This window comes from Leucoraja erinacea, chromosome 26 (genome assembly GCF_028641065.1).
Source record: "Leucoraja erinacea ecotype New England chromosome 26, Leri_hhj_1, whole genome shotgun sequence".
Classification (NCBI taxonomy): domain Eukaryota; kingdom Metazoa; phylum Chordata; class Chondrichthyes; order Rajiformes; family Rajidae; genus Leucoraja; species Leucoraja erinaceus.
In genome coordinates, this window is record NC_073402.1 from 14,531,004 (window position 1) to 14,552,300 (window position 21,297).

Below are 21,297 nucleotides of genomic sequence, written 5' to 3' on the forward strand. Positions count from 1 at the left end.
TGTTTTAGAGCACCCCTTAGAAAATAGGTGCAGGAGTAGGGCATTCGGCCCTTCGAGCCACATCACCATTCAATATGATCATGGCTGATCATCCAAAATCAGTACTCCATTCCAGCTTTTTCCTCATATCCCTTGATTCCCTTAGCCCTAAGAGCTAAATCGAACTCTCTTGAAAACTCTATAACCCTTGGTAAGCGAAGGGGCAGCTTGTTGCTGTGTTTTTTCCTTTCTCTTTGTATTATGTTGAGAAATCTTCGCACTGAGCAAGAGCTGCTGCATGGCTATTATTTTGTGAATGGTGGTTTAATGCAGATCCAACCCACCCCACCTCAGAGAAGTAAAGCTTTCAAATCCAGTCAGCAAATCGTTGTTCGATTAAGAATCTTTAACACTCTGAGCTGCACAACATTGTGGGTTTCCTCTACAATTAATCCTGATCTATTAACAGGTAAAATGTTTTAGGGAAAATACAGGAGCATATTGTCCAATGGATATTTGTTGTATGACTTTTATCACGGGCTCTGCACCTCCAAAAATGCAAGGATGAGGTATTTGAATATAGTTGAAAATTAAAACTACAGGTAATGGACGATAAACACCAACAATAGCCACAAAGTGCTGGTGTAACTCAGCAGGTCGGGCAACATCTCTGAAGAAAAATGGTGGGTGACGTTTCAGGTCAGGATCCATCTTCAACGTCACCCTTCCTTTTTCCCCAGAGTTGCTGCCTGACCCGCTGAGATACTCCAGCAGTTTGAGTCCATCTTCAGTATAAACCACCAGTGACCATACAGGTAATGGAAGTCTGAAATAAAAACAAAATGTTGGAAACACTCAGCAGGGCAGACAGCATCATCAGAAAGAGAAACAATTAATGTTTCATTCAAAGAGCCTTCCAAAAATTGATCTGATGATAGGTGTTCGACCTGAAAAGCCAACTCTAATTCTCTTTCTGCAGATGCTGCCTGACCTGCTGAGTGCTTCCAGCATTTTCTGTTTCGCTTGCGAATGCAGACTCATTTATTATTCCCTTTATGCCAGATTCATAGCACATTGATGTGATGTCTCACCATTCCCGAAACAAAATAAACTGAAAAAAGAAAATCCTGTAAACTTGCGGCCCTGCGGGTTGCATTCGTTATGCTCAGTTTATTCCACGAGCAGAAGACAGATAATTAAAAACTTATCTGAAAATGTCTTAAATCATCAAAAACTCAGGCAGGCACTGTGTGTTTGGAAACCAGTACGGTGTGAACGTAGTTGAGAAGCTGATTTTAATTAGCTGTCACCAAGACAGAATCAACACTTTGGTCCAAAGCTTATTTTATTCACTACCCAATGCTTTCTGGGTCAAAATGCAGGTCAATAGAGGAGGCTTGGACACAAATTCATCAGGCTCGATCAGAGAATGTTTATTGTTAGAGAAAATATCTTGCATTTTATGGTATGAATGGCCGGGTACATCACCTGAAAGGGAAGGAGTTAACAAGTTCTGGGTCCTACAGGAAAGGGAGGGCTTTCAGCAAACTGTGCATGTACCAGCTTTTTGAAAGGATTGTCTTCTTCTTGCATATGGCGTGCACAGCCTAAAGTTGTAGACAACTTGTTCTATTTGATCTTACATGATTGTGCACACCAGGTTGATTGCGTTCGTTGAAACGGGGCAGACCACGTGAAGGTTGCAATCTCCCACCCCAAAGGATTGTCCAATTAGTCCCACTCCCCTGCATGTTCACCATAGCCATGAAAATGTTCCTTTCAAATAGATGCACAATTCCTTTATAAAGTTCCCATTTAATCTGAAATGCAGATCCGAACAACTCGCTGGGTTATTCTCATCTTCACCCACCCCCAAGATCTGATTCATAAGGGGCGGCACGGTGGCACAGCGAAGGAGTTGCTGCCTTGCAGCACCGGAGACCTGGGTTCGATCCTGACTACGGGTGCTGTTTGTACGTTCTCCCCGTGATGTTGTGGGTTTTCTTCAAGATCTTCGGTTTTCTCCCACATTCCAAAGATATACAGGTTTGTAGGTTTATTGGCTTGGTACAAGTGTAAAGCGTTTCTAGTGTATGTAGGATAGTGTTAATGTGTGGGGATCGCTGGTGGTGCGGACTCAGTGGGCCAAAGGGCCTGTTTCCGCGCTGTATCTCCAAACAAAACTAAATTATTTTCCCTGAAATTTGAGTCATGGTGTTTGATCATTTTTGCCAGTTAAAATCATTTCTTTTATCTACTTCATCCAAGTCCATCATAATTTTGAACACCACTGCTGAATTCATTATTCATCTTATCAGCTCCAATGGGGAATAATATTCATTCATGCAGTCTGTCCCAATAACTGAAGTTCCTCATCCTTACTTTCCATTGTGGTATATCAGTACTTCAATAGTATCTCAGAGATGAGAGTGTAAAAGGTGCTATAGTTTTAAATGTCTTTTTATAAAACTATTCCTTCTTGTATTTACTCCATTCCAAGTTATATGTCACCTGCAATCAGAAAGGTAATGCGTCAGCATTGAAGAGTTTCGCCTGTCAGAGGACCAAAGTCAAAGTCAAAGTATCCTTTATTGTCGTATGAAATTTCGTGCCTTGCAGTCGTCATACATATAATAAAAATAACAAAAACACACAATAAACACAAATTTAACATCCACCACAGTGAGTTCACCAGGCACCTCCTCACTGTGATGGAAGGCAAAAATCTTAAAGTCTTTGTCTCTTCCCTCCTTGTTCTCCCTCTGCGCTGAGGCGATCCAGGCTTCCGATGTTGTGACCCCGCCGGGTGATGGTAAGTAAGTCAGTCCCGCGGCTGAATCCAAGCTCCGCGAACGGGCCGGTTCAAACTCCAACCAATTAAAATGTCTCCAACAAAACAAATTAAGGCAGGTTTGCTAATGCTACACGGGTGGGTTTAAACTAAAAAGTGAGGGGGTGGAGTCAACAAAGTGGACGCGTATCCGTGCAGCCAAAGGGAAGCCAACAGGGCAGGGGGATGGGACCCAATGCAAGGAGACAGAGGGCCTGAAAAGGAGGACAGAAGTAGAAGGGAGATGAGAAAAACAAACCTGAAAGCTTTGTGCCTTAATGCGAGGAGCATTCCTAATAAGGTAGATGAATTGAAACGCAGTTAGTAGTTAAGGGATATGATATAGTTGGAATTACGGAGACATGGCTCCAGGGTGACCAAGGCTGGGAGCTAAACATGCAGGGGTATTCAATATTCAGGAAGGATAGACAGAAAGGAAGAGGAGATGGGGTGGCATTGCTGGTTAAAATGGAGATTAATGCAATAGCAAGGAGAGACATTAGCTTGGATGTTGCAGATTCGGTATGGGTAGAACTGCAAAATAGCCAGGGAAGTGGTATATAGACCACCAAACAGCAGTAGGGAGGTTAGGGATAGCATCAAGCAGGAAATTAGGGATGCGTGTAGCAAAGGTACAGCGGTTATCATGGGTGACTTTAATCTACATATAGATTGGGCCAACCAAATTGGTGACAGTGCTGAGGAGAAGGATTTCCTGGAATGTATACGGGATGGGTTTTTAAACCAATATGTAGAAGATCTGACTAGGGGGCAGGCCATCCTAGACTGGGTATTATGTAATGAGGAAGGATTAGTTAGTGATCTTGTTGTGCAAGCCCCCTTGGGCAACAGTGACCATAATATGGTGGAATTCTGCATTAGGATGGAGAGTGACACGGTTAATTCAGACACTAGGGTCCTGAACTTGAATAAAGGAGACTTTGATGGCATGAGACGGGAATTGGCTAGGATAGACTGGCAAATTCATACTTAAAGGGTTGACGGTGGTGATGCAGCGAAGATTCAGAGACCGCATGGATCAACTCCAGAAATTGTTCATCCCTGTCTGGCGAAAAAATAAAACTGGGAAGGCGGCTCAACTGTGGCTGACGGCGAGAGAAGTCAAGGATAGTATTAAAGCCAAAGAAGAGGCATATAAATTGGACAGAAGAAGCGGCAAATCAGAGGACTGGGAGAAATTTAGAACTCAACAGAGGAGGACAAAGGGGTTAATTAAGAGGGAGGAAAAAGAGCATGAAAGAATGCTTGCAGGAAATATAAAAACTGATTGTAAAAGCTTTTATAGGTGTGTAAATAGGATAAGGCTAGTGAAGACAAATGTAGGTCCCTTACAGTCAGAGACGGGTGAATTCATAATGGGAACCAAGGAAATGGCAGAACAGTTTAACGAGTACTTTGGTTCTGTCTTCACTAAGGAAGACTCAAACAATCTTCCGGATATACCAGGGGACCGAGGATCTAGTGGGAGAGAGGAACTAAAGGGAAATCCATATTAGTCAGAAAATTGTGTTAGGTAAACTTGTTGGGACTGAAAGCAGATAAATCCCCAGGGCCTGATGGCCTGCATCCCAGAGTTCTCAAGGAGGTGGCCCTAGGCAATGTCCTCTTGACTCTGGATCAATTCCTGTGGACTGGAGGTAGCCAATGTAACTCCACTTTTTAAGAAAGGAGTCCATTATTAAAGATGTTATAGCAGCACATTTGGAAAGCAGTGACGGGATCAGTTAAAGTCAGCATGAATTTATGAAGGGGAAATCATGATTGACTAATCTTCTGGAATTTTTAGAATGGGTAAGGGATAGTCAGTGGATGTGGTGCATCTGAACTTTCAAAAAGCCTTTGACAAGGTCCCACACAAGAGATTAGTGTGCAAAATTAGATCACATGGTATTGGGGGTAGGGTATTGTCATGGATAGAGAACCGGTTGGCCGACAGGAAACAAAGAGTAAGAATTAACGTGAGGATGCTATAAGGCTGCAGGGTGACGGATAGGTTGGGCTGAGTGGGGAGAAGCATGGCAGATGCAGTATAATGTGGATGAAGGTGAGGTTATACACTTTGGTGGCAAGAACAGGAGGAAGATTATTATGTGATTGGTGTCAGATTAGGAGAAGGGGAGGTGCAACGAGACCTGGATGAGCTTGTACATCAGTCATTGATGGTAAGCATGCAGCAGTCAGTGAAGAAAACCAATCTTGGTCTTTATTGCAAAAGGATTTGAGTTTAGGAGCAAGGAGGTCCTACTGCAGTTGTACGGGGCCCTGGTGATTGATTGAATTGAATGAATACCTTTATTGTCATTCAGACCTTACGGTCTGAACGAAATTTCGTGCCTGCAGTCATACATACAATCATACAATAATAAACAACACTAAACACAAATTAACATCCGCCACTTCTCCTCTTCTCCTCCTCTTCTCCCTCTGCACTGAGGCGATTCCCCACCGAACCCCGGGCGATGGCATAAACAGTCCCACAGCTCACCGAACCCCGCAAACGGGCCGGCTTAAACACGGGGTGGTGGAAGCTGCCGCCCTCCAGTCCAGCGGACGCGGCCACTGGCCCGCGGCTGAACCCAGCACTCAGGTCACCGACGCCAGAACGCAGTTCCTCCTCGAGCTGGGCCACTCCCAGCCCACCGGAGCACAGCCCCTCATGGGGAGCGCAGTTCCAGCCCCGAGCTGGGCCACGTTCCAGACGCCCGAAGACAAAAAAGTCCGGATTCAACCCCCCACCCACATAAACCCTCACGCGCAGTGCAGTCTCCTCCCTCGAGCTGGGCCGCTCCGATGGCGGGACTGAGATGAAAGAATGGGTCGCCATTCGCTGGAATTTAGACCACTTCCAGGGTCGAAAAAGTTCTGGTTGGGGGAGTCCACTCAGGGGTCACTGAAGAATGAGTGCCGTTGTGAATCTGTGGAATTCTCTCGAGCAGTGGAGGCCACGGGGTTCCGGTTTCACTCTTAGGGCTAACGGAATCAAGGGATGCCGTTACCACCCTTGGGCTGGGCCAATGGCTCCGACGGGATTTTCAGAGAGCCGTTTTGGAATTCTCCATTCTCGGGGTGTGGGAAATATAAATGGGGTTCCAATCCATCCGAGGTGAGCAGGATGGAGCAGTTTGCCCCGTTCCCACCCTTGGGCTGGGCCACTCCGATGGGAGTGCCACAGCCCCTCACGGGCGCTAAAGTTGCTACGTCACAGCGCCAGGGACCTGGGTTAGATGCCGACCACGGATCCTGCCTGCACGCAGTTTTCACATTCTCTGAGGGAACACATGGGTTTTCTCCGGGTGTTCCAGATTCCTCCATCATCCTAAATACGTGCAGGTTTGTAGTTTGATTGGCTTCGGTCACTTTGTAAATTGTCCCCAGTTAGTAGTATAGTGCTAGTGTAGGGGCTGATGGCTGGTGGGCAAGGACTCGGTGGGCCGAAGGGCCTGTTTCCGTGCTGTAACTCTAAAGTCTAAAGCATAGGATAGAGCTAGTGTAGATCAATGGTTGGTGTGGACTTCCATGCTCTATCGCCAAACTATAGAAGTACCCCTCTACCTCCTACACTGCAAGGAATAAAGTCCTTGACTGCTCAATCCCTCCCTATAGCTTAGGCCCTTGAATCTTGGCCACATCACCCTTTGCAGCCTAATACTCCAAATGTGGCCTCACCAACATGTTGCACAACTGTAACGTACCATCCCAACTTCTATACTCAATACCTTGACTGATGAATGTACTGAAAACCTGCTTGACTATCCTATCTACCTGTGATGCCACTCTCCTCTGCTCATCCTTCTTCTCTACAATCTCTGCAATGTCCCCCCCCCTCCCCACCTCCCTGCCCCTAAACGTGGAATTAAATTACATTAGTTACGATAAGCAAAGCGATGATGGGCTGAATGTTTGCTTTTCATACTGTCTTTTCTTTTATTTTTGACCAAGAGACAGTCGCCTAGAAATACTGCTGGCAATTATATTTGTTTCCCCAACGTGTGCAATAAAAAGATATGAAATACCTTCACATTTTGTTGCCGCTTTCCTTGGGCTTTTATTATGCAGTTTAATTGAACTGATTTTTTTTCTTGTGCGCTTATTAAAGTACTTAATTTAATTCTGTTGGCAAAGGAATGAAGTTGTAAACTCTGTGCAGAGGACAATGCTCCAGTATTTCACACCTATAGGTATTGCATAGAACATAAAATATAGAACAGGACAGCACAGGAACAGGCTGTTTGGCTCAGAATGCCTGTGCCAAACATGAAGCCAAGACCAACTTATTTGCCTATACATAATCTATATCCCTCCATCACCTACATATGTGCCTATCTAAAAGTTAATTAAATGCCACTGTTGTATGTGTTTCCACCACTAACCATAGCAACTTCCAGGAACTCATCACCCACTGTGGGGGGAAAAAAAAACCTGCCCGTACATCTCCTTTGGACTGTGCCTTTTCACCTTTAAACTATGCCCTCCAGCATCTGATATTTCCAACCTGGGAATTCCTGGCTGTCCATCCTATCAATGCCGGCATTGTTGGGAAAACAAATTGAAAACCAAAATGAAACTGCAGATGCTGGAAACTTGAAATTAAAAAAAATATGAAGTGCTGGAAGTACTCGGCAGATTGGGCAGCATCTGCGGAGAGCAAATTAGAGTTTCATCAGAACTGGTACAGTGAGAAAACGTGTGTTTCAATTTACTGAGAGTGGAAGGGGTGGGAGGAACAAAAACAATGTCTGTGATCGGGTGGGAATCAAGGTTGTCCATATAATGTTTAGCTTTCAGAGCCATAAGGTCATTTAGCGAGAGAAAAAGATAACTGAGAATGCTAAACACATCGGTTGTTGGAATTCAGAACACGGGACGGGACAGCGCAGTGGTAGAGTTGCTGCCTTACAGCACCAGTGACCCGGGTTTGATCCCGACTATGGGTGCTGTCTGTATGGAGTTTGTACCTTCTTCCTGTGACAACGTGGGTTTTCTCTGGGAGCTCCGGTTTCCTCCCACACTCTAAAGACATACAGGTTTGCAGGATAATTGGTTTCAGTAACATTGTAAATTGTCCCTAGTGTGTGTAGGATCGTGTTAGTGTGCGGGGATCGTTAGTCAGCATGGATTCGGTGGGCTGAATGGCCTTTTTCCGCCTGTATCCTTAAAATTTAAAGGAATGCTGGAAATAGCCATCAGATTTGACAAAATCTGTGGAGCGAGAAAAGCTGAGTTGATGTTGCAGGTGAAATATTTTGCATATGAACTGGCTGGTCCTGACCTAAACTAGAAAGATTGATTACATGAGTTGTTGAATTTAACATTGAGTCCCAGCGTTGCAAATGCCCAGATTGAAAATGAGATGGAGACACAAGGAACTGCAGACGCTGGAATCTTGAGCAAAACACTAGCAACACTTGCGGAGGAACTGCACAGTCTGAAGAAGGGTGCTGACCCAAAAGTTCCATTACCTCCAGAGACACTGCCTGACCCGCTGAGTCCCTGCAACACTTTATGCTTTGCCTGAAGATGAGGTGCTGCTCCTTGAACTGAGCTCGTGCTTTGTTGGAAGAATGTCGGAGCAAAAGAGAGAGGGAGAGAGAGAGAGAGGGCAGAGTGGGAGTGGGATGGAATGTTAAGATAACAGGGTGACCTTGGCAAATTGAATGAAGGTGTTGACCCAATTTGTGTTTAGTTTCGCCAAGTAGTAGATATTGTGTGCATTGAATGCACTATACTAAATTAGTAGAAATACAAGTAAATTGTTGCACTGCAGGAAGGAACATGTGGGTTCCTGCCAAGTGGGAAGGAATAAATGGCCAGGTATTAACGGGCCTGTCCCACTTAGGCGATTTTTTGGGTGACTACAGGAGACTGCCGCAAAATTTTCAACATGTTTCGGTGACATTAGCGACAATTTTTGCTGTCGTAGGTTGATGTAGGTGTTATTTTAGATTGGTGCCAGGTGTCGTAGGTGCTGTTGTAGGTTGTCGCCAGGTGAATTCCATTGAAACTAGTCCCTGACAGTCGCCTAAAGAGTCGCCTAAGTGTGACAGGCCCTTAACTCTTGTGCGAATACATGGGAAACTGCTGCAAGAAGGGGAGTGGCTACCATAGTGAGAGGTAGGAATTGTAAGGGGATGGAGACACCGTTTCAGTACTGAAGAAGCATCCCGACCTGAAATGTCTGTCCACCCCTTTCACAGATGCCGCCTGACCCCGCTCAGTTCCTCCAGCACTTTGCTTTCAGTGTTAGGGAATTGTCCCTTAAGAATGCTGTTGTGATCCCCGATTATGAACGTGTCACTTTTCTCTCCATTTAATTGAATATCTCAATTTACTGTATGTTGTTAAGCGTTCAGAAATAATCTGAAAGGCATTTCTGTCATTTCATGACTAATCAACTTGATTTCATTTTCTGTCACAGTCATCTTTGTTACCAACATTGAACTCCCTGAAGTTTAAATCATCCAATATTTTGGAAACTTTCTCGAGCTAAGGAGAATTCAGATTACTGCTAAAATATGGATCTGATGGTTACTCTTTATGTTCTCCAGTAACTTCTCCACTGCCTTCGGCGATTTATAAATATTTAATTTTACTTATTTTAATTGCTTTCTTCATCCGTACCAGTTAGCAGGTTCCCTATACACTCCCGACAAACTACCTTCACATTCCTTATGGATGAAAATTGATAGAAAAATGATGCCCATTAATCTTACCAGATTTAGAAAATATGTCTTTATAGTATATATATTTTTCCAAATAGAAAATATTAAACCAAAACATTTTTAAGCTGGTTTACTCCCACCCGCTGATGCATCAAATATTCTTCACTACAGGAGACGTGGGTTGTTGGAGACCATTGAGACACATACAGTGTTGATAGAGGTTTTCTTTTTAAGCATAGTTTGGTTCTTTTGCACCTCATATTTCTGTCACTTTTCATCCAGACCCTCCGGTAAGTTCCCCGTCCAATCCATGATCCTTTGATGTTCAACATCCAAATGTTCAGTCAAAACACACAAAAAAGTGTGATTGAATAACATTGTAAATGTTCAAAATATGCTCACAGATTAAGATCTCTCCATGAAGTAAAAATAGAAATTATTTAATTCAACTACATTTGTGGTTTGGTCAGTTGCACTAGGTTTACCTTTCCAAAGCCACACAGACAAGTTGAGAGGGTCATGCAGTCACACATTACAGAAACAAGCCTCTTTGGCCTCCATCAAGTATAATAAAATCAAGTCAAATAAATGGGATACTGATCCCATTTATTACCAAATGGTCTGTAGGTGACTATGGATTGGCGATAAGTACCATTCTAGATACTTTTAGAGTGAGATATAGCATGGAAAAGGACCCTTCGACCCACCGAGGCTACACTGACCAACAATCACCCCGTACATTAGCACTATCCTACACACTAGGAACAATTTACAAGTTACAGAAGCCGATTGACCTACAAACCAGTACGTCTTTGGAGTGTGGGTGGACACTAGAGACAACCCATGTGGTCATGGGGAGAACGTACAGACTCCGTACAGACAACGCCCATAGTTAGGATTCAACGGGGGTCTCTGTCACTGTCAGGCAGCAACACTACTGCAGTGCTACAGTGCCAGCCCAAATGCATCTTAAAAGCTGTGTGAGTTTCTGTCTCTATCATCTTCCCAGGCAGTGTGTTCTGGATTACAACTGCATACCGGGTGAAAAATGAAGAATGAAAAATGCTTATGAAGTTAGATATCTCATATGCGTAAATCACCGACCTATCAACAGGTTAAAAATTAATTTAAAAATAAATAAATAAGGGTGATGGTACAGTGTACGAGCTTGTACCATCTCAAAAAAAAGCATTGCACAGGACCAATGGATTGTTGCACAGTCAAATTAACAGATGGAGAAGAATCAATTGATCTGAATTTTGAAAGTTGTGTAAGATTTTGTTTTAAATTCATTGTAATCTGTGAAAGCCAGGAACAAATAGCTCTAGAAAGAATAACCAGCTGCATAAACAGAAGCAAGATTTAAATTAAAGCATCATCTTCTCCTTCAAGGATTACTGGCTTGCATTAAACTGATGTTTTTCTTGTGGAATTACCTCAAACTCAAATCAGATTAAATGATTAGTGGAATCAATTGGATCCTAAAAATGTCTGGGGAAGTTGAAATGTCTTTTGTTCGTTCTTTTCCTGTTAAGCATCTGGCAATATGACCAATCGAGTCATAGGGCTATACTACAGAGAAACTGGCCCTTCGGTCCACCTTGTCCATACTGACCTAAATGGCATACTGCGCTAGTCCCATTTCCCTGAATTTGGCCCATAGCCCTCTAAACCCTCCTCTCCATATAACTTTACATATATATATTAAAGACATAAGTGAATCAATTTGACTGGAATACAATACTTGGTTTTCCCTGTGTAAATAAACTGACAGTAAGTCAGCCAGGCATTAGGATTTTTGGTAGACAAATAATTCCTAAAATGTGTCAGAGCTGATTTACAGTATGTGTTATTTATGATAAAACTGTGTACAATTAACGGTTTAAAAAATCCCGATTGCCTGCTGTGCGAGTTTTTATCGAGACATGAATGCTGTATTATTATAATTATTACAGTTAGTTTGTAGATCCTCAGTGACTGGAGAGCGCCTTAATTTCTTGTTTTTTTTAACCAAGTTGTTCCAACATTGTGCTTTGGACATTTTTCCAGCTAATATAGAATAGGAACTGTAGTTGGTCGTGAAGAAGCTGACGAGAATGTTGCATCGGTTTCTCTTTGCTGCCTTATTCCCAGAGGATATTGAATATCTGAAAATCTGAGTAAAGACATTTTAACATCAAGTGCATGTGCTGTGATCAAAATAACCAAGCTCCTGTGGATTAAAAGCTGTCAACTGAATGCCAACACAATTCCATTATCCTGAAATAATTTTGAGTTTATCTTCAATACTTTGTTCTATTAACTCTATCAGGTAGTTCAATATTTTTTTAATGTATTATGGCATTGAGCGATATATGGCATCAAGCATTGGATCATTGATTTTGGTAACAATGTTGCTAGTTTGCAATTCCTCAGAGCAAAGCATGAAATAAATGGTTTGAGTTAAGTTTATTGTCGCATGCATTGAGGTACAGTGAAAAGCTTTTGTTGCGTGCTAACCAGTCAGCGGAAAGACAATATATGATTACAATCGAGCCATCCACAGTATAGAGATACATGATAAAGGGAATAAAATGAATAATGTTTAGTGCAAGATAAAGCTAGTAAAGTCTGATCAAAGTTAGTCTGAGGGTCTCTAAAGAGGTAGATAGTAGTTTAGGACTGCTCTCTAGATGTTGGTAGGATTCTGTTCCCTGATAACAGCTGGGAAGAAACTGTTCCTGAAGCTAGTGGTGTGCGTTTTCACACACTTCTATGCCTTTTGCCAGATGGGAGAGGGGGAGAAGAGGGAGTGGCCAGTATGCGACTCGTACTTAATTATGCCGGTGGCCTTGCCAATGCAACATGAGGTGTAAATGGAGTCAATGGAAGGGAGGTTGGTTTGTGTGATGGTCTGGGCTGCGTCCACAATTGTCTGCAATTTTTTGCGGTCTTGGATGGAGCTGTCCCCAAACCAAGCGGTGAGGCATCCCCATAAAATGCTTTCCGTGGCACATGTGTAGAAGTTGGTGAGAGTTGTTGGGAAAATACCAAACTTACTAAGCCTCCTAAGAAGGTCAGGTGTACTTTCTTGCCCATTGCCTCAATATGGGTGGTCCAAAGATAAGGTGTCGGTGATATATACTCCTTTGGAATTTGAAGTGTTCAACAGTCTCTACTTTGAAGCTGTCAATGCCAACCAGGGTATGTGTATTGGTTCACTTCCTGAAGTCGATCACTTTCTCATTGGAAAGCAGGCAAATAATCAGGGGTAAAGGCTCATAATGTAAAATCATCCAGCTCTCCATTGCAGAGAGCAACATTGATTTGGTACTGGTAGACAAAACTGCTGGAGAAACTCAGCGGGTGAGGCAGCATCTATGGAGCGAAGGAAATGAGCGACGTTTTGGGTTGAGATCCTTCTTCAGACTGATGGGGGCGGGGTGGTGAGAAGAAGAAAGCAAGAGGCAGAGACAGTGGGCTGAGGGAGAGCAGCATCTGCAGTTCCTTCTTAAATTGATTCGGTACTGAACTCTCCAGAGATGCCTAGGCATTTGGGATTTTGTGGAAACCGAGGCAGTGATATTTTGGGGTTGTTCTACCTTTACAATGTACTGTGGCATAGACAGAGCTTTTTGTCATGCATTTCTAGACTACAAATAAGTAGAATGTGTCTGTTTGTCATATGAACCAGATATGAGCCAAGCCTTATTTGTTACAGCTTTGTGGGTCCATTGGACACAACATAAACAAATATACAAGTTATCGGTTATTTTGAATGAAAATCAAACCATGATAGTTTTTAAAAAAAACAAAGTATGTAGAGCAACCAGAGTAGTGAAAAGTTTGTAGTGATTTAGAGTTGAGGTGGGGTTGTGGTTAGGGTTATGATAGGTTGCTTCTTGATCTTGATAGCTGATCCTGGAGGTACCAGTTCTTAAGTTTGTGCACTTTCTTTCCTTTGATGATGGGGAGGTCAGTGCCTGTGTTGGACCAGGCAAAGTCTACCTTTTTTTTTGCAGATTCAATCGTTCTAGAACATTTGAATTATCAAACGAGGCCATGGTACAATTTGTCTGTATACTCTCTACCGTTTCCCTGTAGAAATTCAATAGAGTATTTGGTGATATGCCAAACTCCTTCAAATGTCTGAAGGAGGAGAGGTGATGGTGAGCTCCCTTGTGATTGTATCAGTGTACTGGGCCCAGAACAGATCATCGGAGATGTGTTCTCACAGGAACTTGAAGCTGTTGACCCTCTCCGCCATCATCCCTCCAATGAAGCATAGTCCTCAGTTTTTACTTTCACTTTTTACTAAGTCGATAATCGGCTTTTTGATCTGTCACAGCACAACCAGATTATTGATCTCTGACTCGTCATTACCCATTGTTCATCCAATGATGGTATTGTGGTATTGTCCAAATTGATTGCGGCGTTGCAATTGCATCTGGGTATAGAGTGTAGAGCAGGGGACTGAGCCGCAGCCCGGAGCTGCACTTTGAATGTATTGAAGAGAGAGTTGGATATAGCTCTTAGGGCTATAACAGAATCGGGGGATATGGGGAGAAAGCAGGAACGGGGTACTGATTCTGGATGATTAGCCATGATTATACTGAATGGCGATGCTGGCTCGAAGGGAATGGCCTACCCCTGCACCTATGTTTCTATGAAGGTCAGCAAGGAGGATCATTTGCTAAACATCTATACTGACTGAGGTGTGCTGGTGAGGAAGTTGATGATCCAATTGCATAGGGCAAAACAGACTCCCAGTTCCGTGAGTTTGAAGATGAGTTTGGAAGTGATGATGATGTTGACGACTGGGCTCCACTCGATGATCAACAGCCTGACATACTGTATGAGCTTTGCTGGTTGAAGGATGACTGGATCGCCTGACTAGAACACCTCAGATTTGGTTTCACCAATGCTTCTGGTTGGGGAACATTCAAATGGTCTTGCTAGGAAAACGCACGTCCACACGATTCCTTTTGAAGTCGGTAACAACTGTGGTATATTCCCTCAGGTCTGTTGCCAAGTCCTTGAACATCTCCCAGTCTTCTGAATCCACACTGTCTCAAAATTGCTCCTCTGTCTCCCCTGACAAGTTCTATCCAATCTTCATCATCAGAGCTGCCGACAGGTATGAAGAAAGAGAACAGCCAGGTGGGCTGATTTCTTCCAAGTACTTGCGAGTGATAAACTCCTTTGATGGTAAATAGCAGTGGTCAAGTGTGTTTGATCCTCTGGTACTGAGAGGACATGCTCTTGATAGTTTGGAAGTTTGGTCTTCAAGATAACCTCCAACAATGACAGAGAATGTGTTGTGGTACATCATCTGGTGTTTGCTGACCACGATGAATGGTTCTTCAAATGCTACCTGAATGTCTGCCTGGGGCAGGACATGGACTACAGTTATGACGATGGAGGACAATTCCCTTGGGAGGTAGAAGGGACAGTACTTCACTGGCCGATTTTCCAGGTGTAGGGAGCAGGATTTGGATGACCATCATGTCCGAGCGCCACAAAGAGTTTGCCACAATGCAGATGCTGCCATCTCTTTAATTTCCTAATGACGCTCTCAGGTCCATGCAATAGATGGAGAAACGTTTGGGCTGGAGTACTGAGTGCGGAGAGCTAGGGGTGATCCATGACTTTGAAACAGAGTGCACAGATCTCCCTTGTGTCCCCTTCCCAAAGCAATCCTTCCCTTAATGGACTGGATGTTGGCCATGAGGTTTCTGTGGGTTGGGATGGAAGTCGTTCTTACTTGGAGGCTGCCCTGGCAACCATGTTTCCAGGCACAATGTATCCCCCTCCCCCAAAACTTTCAGGTACTGTACACATGGTGCCTGCACATCATGGACTCGGGATCTCTGTGTCTATCAAGTTGTCATAAAATCATTCATTCACCAAATGGTCCAGAAGACAAGGGCAGCATGGTGGCACAGCGGTTGAGTTGCTGCCACACAGCGCCAGGGACCCGAGTTCAATCCTGACTACAGATGCTGTCTGTATGAAGTTTATGCGTCCTCCCTGTCATCGTGTGTGCTTTCTCTGGGTGCGTCCGGTTTCTTCCCACACTCCAGACGTACAGATTTGAAGATTAGTTGGCTTTGGTAAAAATCGTGAAACTGTCCCTAGTGTGTAGAATCGTGCTGGTCAGCGCGGACTCGGTGGGCCGAAGGGCATGTTTCTGTGCGGTATCTCTAAACTAAACTAAACCATATGCCACAGGAGTAGAATTACTCTACTCTGCCATTCAATCACGGCTGATCTATTTTTCCCTCTCAAATCCTGTCAGTTGACTGATTTGTGCCATTTTTCTTAGTGTTAGGAATTTAAAATGAGTATATTTAAGATCATCGGCTTTCTGCTGACAAAATGCTGCACACTCAGACACCATTTCTATGATATAACTACGATATCTCTGTACACTTACTGCAGGACATTTTCTGTGTGTGCTGCTTCAATTGAATTGATGATAGGTTTTAGTGATAAACAATAGAATGCCATGTAAATGTATGGGTTTGTAATGCTGGCAGATAAGAACAGCCATTTAAGTGGAATCGATTAAATGTCAACATTTTTTTTGATTTCTTTTCCCACAGTAAGATCGGTAGTTTTAATAGCCTATTACTCACTCTTGGGTCTGATTTGGACTCAGCATATGCTAAAAGTGCAGATGCAGTGGCCATTTGCAATCTATTGGTTAAAAAGTGAAAAATCGTTACTAGCAATGGCATCGCCAAACAGAGTTTGCATTTGTGATGTTGTCTGATAAATGAATTTTACCAAGTCACCAGTCACCAAGGTTCCGCATGGTAGGCTGCTCTGGGAGGTTAGATCACATGGGATCCAAGGAGAGATACCTGAATGGATAGCAAATTGGCTTCTTGGAAGGAAGCAGAGGGTGATGGTGGAAGGTTGCTTCTCGGACTGGCGGCTTGTGACTAGTGGTGTGCCTCGGGGTTCGGTGCTGGAACTGTTACTGTTTGTCATCTACATTAATGATTTGGATGAGAACATACAGGGCAAGATTAGCAAGTTTGATACAAAGTGGGTGGTTTTGCATATAATGAAGATGGTTGTGAAAGATTGCAGCAGGTTCTTGATCGATTGGCCAGGTGGACTGAGGAATGGTTGATAGAATTTAATACAGAGAAATGTGAGGTGTTACATTTTGGGGTGTCTAACAAGGGCAGGGACTGCACAGTGAATGGTAGGCCTCTGGGGTGTGTTGTAGAGCAGAGGGATCTAGGAGTGCAGATGTGTGGTTCCTTGAAGGTCAAGAGTATTGAGTATAGAAGTTGGGAGATCGTGTTGCAGTTGTATAAGATGCTGGTGAGACCTCATTTAGAGTCTTGCGTTCAGTTCTGCGCATAATGTTTTTGGAAAGATATTGTCAAGCTTGAAAGGGTTCAAAGAAGATTTATGAGGATGTTGCCAGGACCAGAGGGTTTGAGTTATAGGGAGAGGTTGAGTAGGCTGGGTCTCTATTCCTTGGAGTGCAGGAGGATGGGAGGTGATCTTACAGAGGTGTATAAAATCATGAAAGGAATAGATCGGATAGATGCACAGAATCTCGTGCCCAGAGTAGAGTAGAATCGAGGACCAGAGAACATAGTTTCAAGGTGAAGAGGAAAAGATTTAATGGGAATCTGAGGGGTAACATTTTCACACAAATGGTGGTGGGTGTATGGAACAAGCTGCCAGAGGAGGTAGTTTAGAGAAACCGTTTAAGAAACAGTTAGACAGGTACATGGATAGGACAGGTTTAGAGAGATATGGACCAAGTGCAGGCAGGTGGGACTTGTGTAGCTGGGACATGTTGGCCAGTGTGGACAAGTTGGGCTGAAAGGCCTGTTTCCGCATCCTATCACTCTATGACTATGACCAGAAAAATTCCACGCGTTGAATAAATTATCATATCTCTACAGATGGGTGTACTTACTCTCACATTATTTAATAATTCCTCAATATTTTAGTTTAGTTTAGAGATACACAGGGATACAGGCTCTTCAACCTACCAAGACCACACTGATGGCTGATCACCCATTCTCACTAGTTCTATGTTATCACACTTTCGCATCCACGCTAGGGGCTGTTTACAGACGCCTATGAACCGACAAACCTAACCATACTCGCCAGTTCCTAATGGATCATGCTGTATTCTTATAAAGGATGCATAGCAACATGTGGACAATGATTTGCATTATACCATGTTGAATCATGGTTCCGAGATGTTTTAAACCAGCATGGCAAATGTGTTGTCGCGCCAAACAAATAAATCAAATGGCGTTAGCTATTTTTAAAACTTTAGTCAAGCTTTTGCTTTTAAATATTCCTATCATGATTCTTGCTTTGGTTTCTACCTGTTGAATTTTTCAGTGAGCATATGTGTTTGGAGATATATGTTGCAATATATTTTATTATTAGTATGTCCTATAATTATGATAGCTGGAATCAATGGAAATGTCTACGTAGAAAACTATTCCACATGCTGCTAAACTTTCCATTATTTTATATAATAGGAGTTATGCTATTTAAAAATGATGGTGTCATCTACAGCTACTCCATCAATAACCTTCTTTCTATCACAAGGTAACCTCATCTACTACATCCGGTGTACCCGATGTGGCCTTCTTTACATCGGCAAAACAGACTAGGTGCTTGTTTTGCCAAATACTTGTGCACAGTCCACTAGATCTCCCGGTTAATAATTATTTTAATTCCCCTTCTTTCTTTTGTAAAGTTATTTTTCCCTACTATAGTAGGACCATATTCACCATATTGCACATTAAGTCCCTTCATCAGCGGTATACCATGGCAGCATTGTGTGCCATCTAGGAAGTACACTGCTGTTATTCCCCTCAGTGACTCTGATAGTTCCTCTCCAACCCTTAGCTTCCCTACAGGGATGCCATTCTGACTTGGAAATATGTTGCCATTTCTTCATTTTTGCCGAGTCTAAATCCTTGAACTCCCTTCCCCACAGCACGGTGGGAGTTTTGGTACCCGAGGGACTGCAGGGCCGCAACAGTTTAACAAAGAAGCTCGCCACCACTGCCTCAAGTTAGGAATAGATATGAAATACTGGCCTTTTACTAATGATGTCTAGATCCTTAAAAATAATACGTGAAAAATAAGCGTCTACATTAAATTATTGGGGAGATAATTGCCAAATATTGAATTAATAGAACGTGGCTGCGAAACAGTGGGATTTAATTTAGGATAATGAAAGCAGTCCTAATAAAATTAATCTCCATTTACAGTCCCTTTTTCTTGCACAGTCTAAAGTTAAGTTGTAGGTCAACTTGTTCTATTTGATCTTTTGTTTGTGCATGTCGAGTTGATTGCATCGTTGTCTCTGTGCTTGTACGCTGCACAATGACAATAAAGTTTGAATTTGAATCTGAATCTGAATTGGTCAAAACAGGGTGGACCACGTGAAGGTTGCAATCTCCCACCCTTCCATTTATGGTACAAGTTCGTGATTCTGTTGTTTAAACTGTTGTTAAATTACGACAGGAAATATCCTCTACATTTTGTGGGTGAAGGGACGCGCTCTGCTGGTAGATTGGACGGTGAAATGGAAACATTCATGGAGCGCTGGCTGTACCACAGCAGAAGTACAGCTTCTAATCATCATTTCAACACTTCAGGAAGGCTGTAAGCGGTTCTGGAGGGAGGGGAAATCTCTTGATTTGCTGGATTGGTTCCTGGATGAGCAAATTCACCCACTGGAGTGGCTGGGATAGCTCTTGGGGCAAGGCAGGTGAGAAGAGATTTGGTAAAGGTAGGCAAAAACGTGGTAGATTGAAGGTGGAAAATAGTTTCCATTAGCGGCATTACTTGAAGATTTGGGGTGCAATTTCCAACGATGGCCAAAAAGCAAGTGCAGAAAATCATTTTTTGCAGAGAGATGAACATCTTTAACTTGGTGCCTATAAGGATGGGAGAATCAGTCTTTCAAAAAAGGATAGACACAAAATGCTGGAGTAACTCAGCAGGGCAGGCAGCATCTCTGGAGCAAAGGAATGGGTGATGTTTCGGGTCAAGACCCTTCTTCAGACTGGGAATCAGGGGAGAAGGAGTCCAGAGATATGGAAGGGTAGGGTGTGAAAACAACTGATCAAAGCAGATTATAATGCAGCATGATTCACGTGAGAGGAAAGGTGGCAACACAGCATACAATCAATAATATTTAATGAGGACAGTACAACTAGTCAGAGAACTAGGATAGGAGAGGAATGGAGAGAGAGGGAAAGCAAGGCTTACTTGAAGTTGGAGAATCAATATTCATACTGCTGTGTTCCAACACATCTTTCAAAAATGCAGTGGATATTTTTAAGGCAGAGATAGACACATTCTTGATTAGTGTAGGAAAAAACTTCAGATACTTGTTTAAATTGAAAGGAGACCCAAAATGCTGGAGTAACTCAGTGGGCCAGGCAGCATCTCTGGGGAGAAGGAATGGGTGATGTTTTGGGTCAAGACCCTTCTTTTTTTGGGGGGGGATAGGATGGATTTGAGGTATGGTCAGAGGCTTTAGAGGGCAGAGAGCCGGAAGTAATAAAATCAGAAATGGTGTGTGATATACAATCAGAAATGGTGTGTGATATTAAGGTCTGGTGCTCGTCTGTGGGGTCACGGTCCAAGAATAAGTGGGAGGTGGTGTCCGAGATTCTTGATTAGGGTGTCAAGTGTTATAGGGAGAAGACAGGAAAATGGGATTACCAGGCAGAGATCAACCATGATTGAATGGTGGAGTTGACTCGATGGGCCGAATGGCCTAATTCTACTCCTATAACTTGTGAACTTGTGAAAAAGGAATTGGATGAGTGCATGGGGGAAATAGTCCAGTGAACTCAGCTAGAGGAATCTAAAGTTAATTAATCATTTAAGCCATTGCTAATTTGTTGCATTCAATATTTTGTGTGGAAAGTTATTTGAAGATGTTCCTGAGTTCTGGGAGAAAGTTGATGTACATTTGTGATGCACATTTATAATTGAAAGTGTTTAGCGGTAATTAGGATTTTTTGTTTGTGTTTGTTTTGAGTTTCATCGCAAGGTTTGACATAGCGTAGCTTCCCAGATCTCCCCGCATTGCTACAGTCTGCAATGGTTGAAGGAGAGTGATCATGATGAATCAAAGGAACTGCAAGTTCATTCAAATTCCATTCACCGCACACAACTAATTGAAAGCTGCTAAACCCTTTCAAGGTGACAAGTTGCTTAGATTTGTCGCACAAAAAGATATTGTGTTCAGTATTATAAATTATTATTGCTGTTGCAACCGAATGTCATTTTTAAGTAAGATAGTTACCATGGAAATATCTCAAAAAAATGCTTTAAAATGGAGAACATGATTCTAGGAATATTTGTTCCTGACCTTTTACTTCCGTTTGTAAGTAGATGTAAGGTAACTGTAACAAATAGTTCTATGACATCTGTCCAGTTTTAAATCATCAGATTAACAGAAAATGTTGAGGCTATGGTTTGTAACATGAGATAATTAGTTGGAAAAGGAAGTGAGCTAAATAAGCCCAAGGTGTTTAACACACAAAGTGATTTTGGTGCCACCTGACATGAAGTGTCTTTGCCTTCAATTAGTTTTAAAACATGCTCCTTTCTCTCTGATGAAAGTGTCAATGCTAAATCACACAAATCCTTCAAGTTTTCCTTTAAGTCGATGTGTTTGTCAAAGTCGTAGTGGTGAATTGTGTCAACACATCAGGAAATTGCCTGAGATTTTAACCATTCAATAAACCCTGAAGCAGGTTTCAAAGTTACTTTGAAGTTGTAAAGCATTGCCTCCTCATTTAGGAATCC

The 21,297-nt window shown here is 42.8% G+C and overlaps 1 protein-coding gene across 1 annotated transcript in view; it reads left to right on the forward strand.

Annotated features, from left to right (window-relative positions):
* The window catches only part of LOC129709671 (disks large-associated protein 2-like), a 562,214-nt gene that overhangs the window by 121,594 nt on the left and 419,323 nt on the right, over positions 1-21,297 (forward strand). The gene's annotated exons all lie outside the window — the stretch shown is intronic.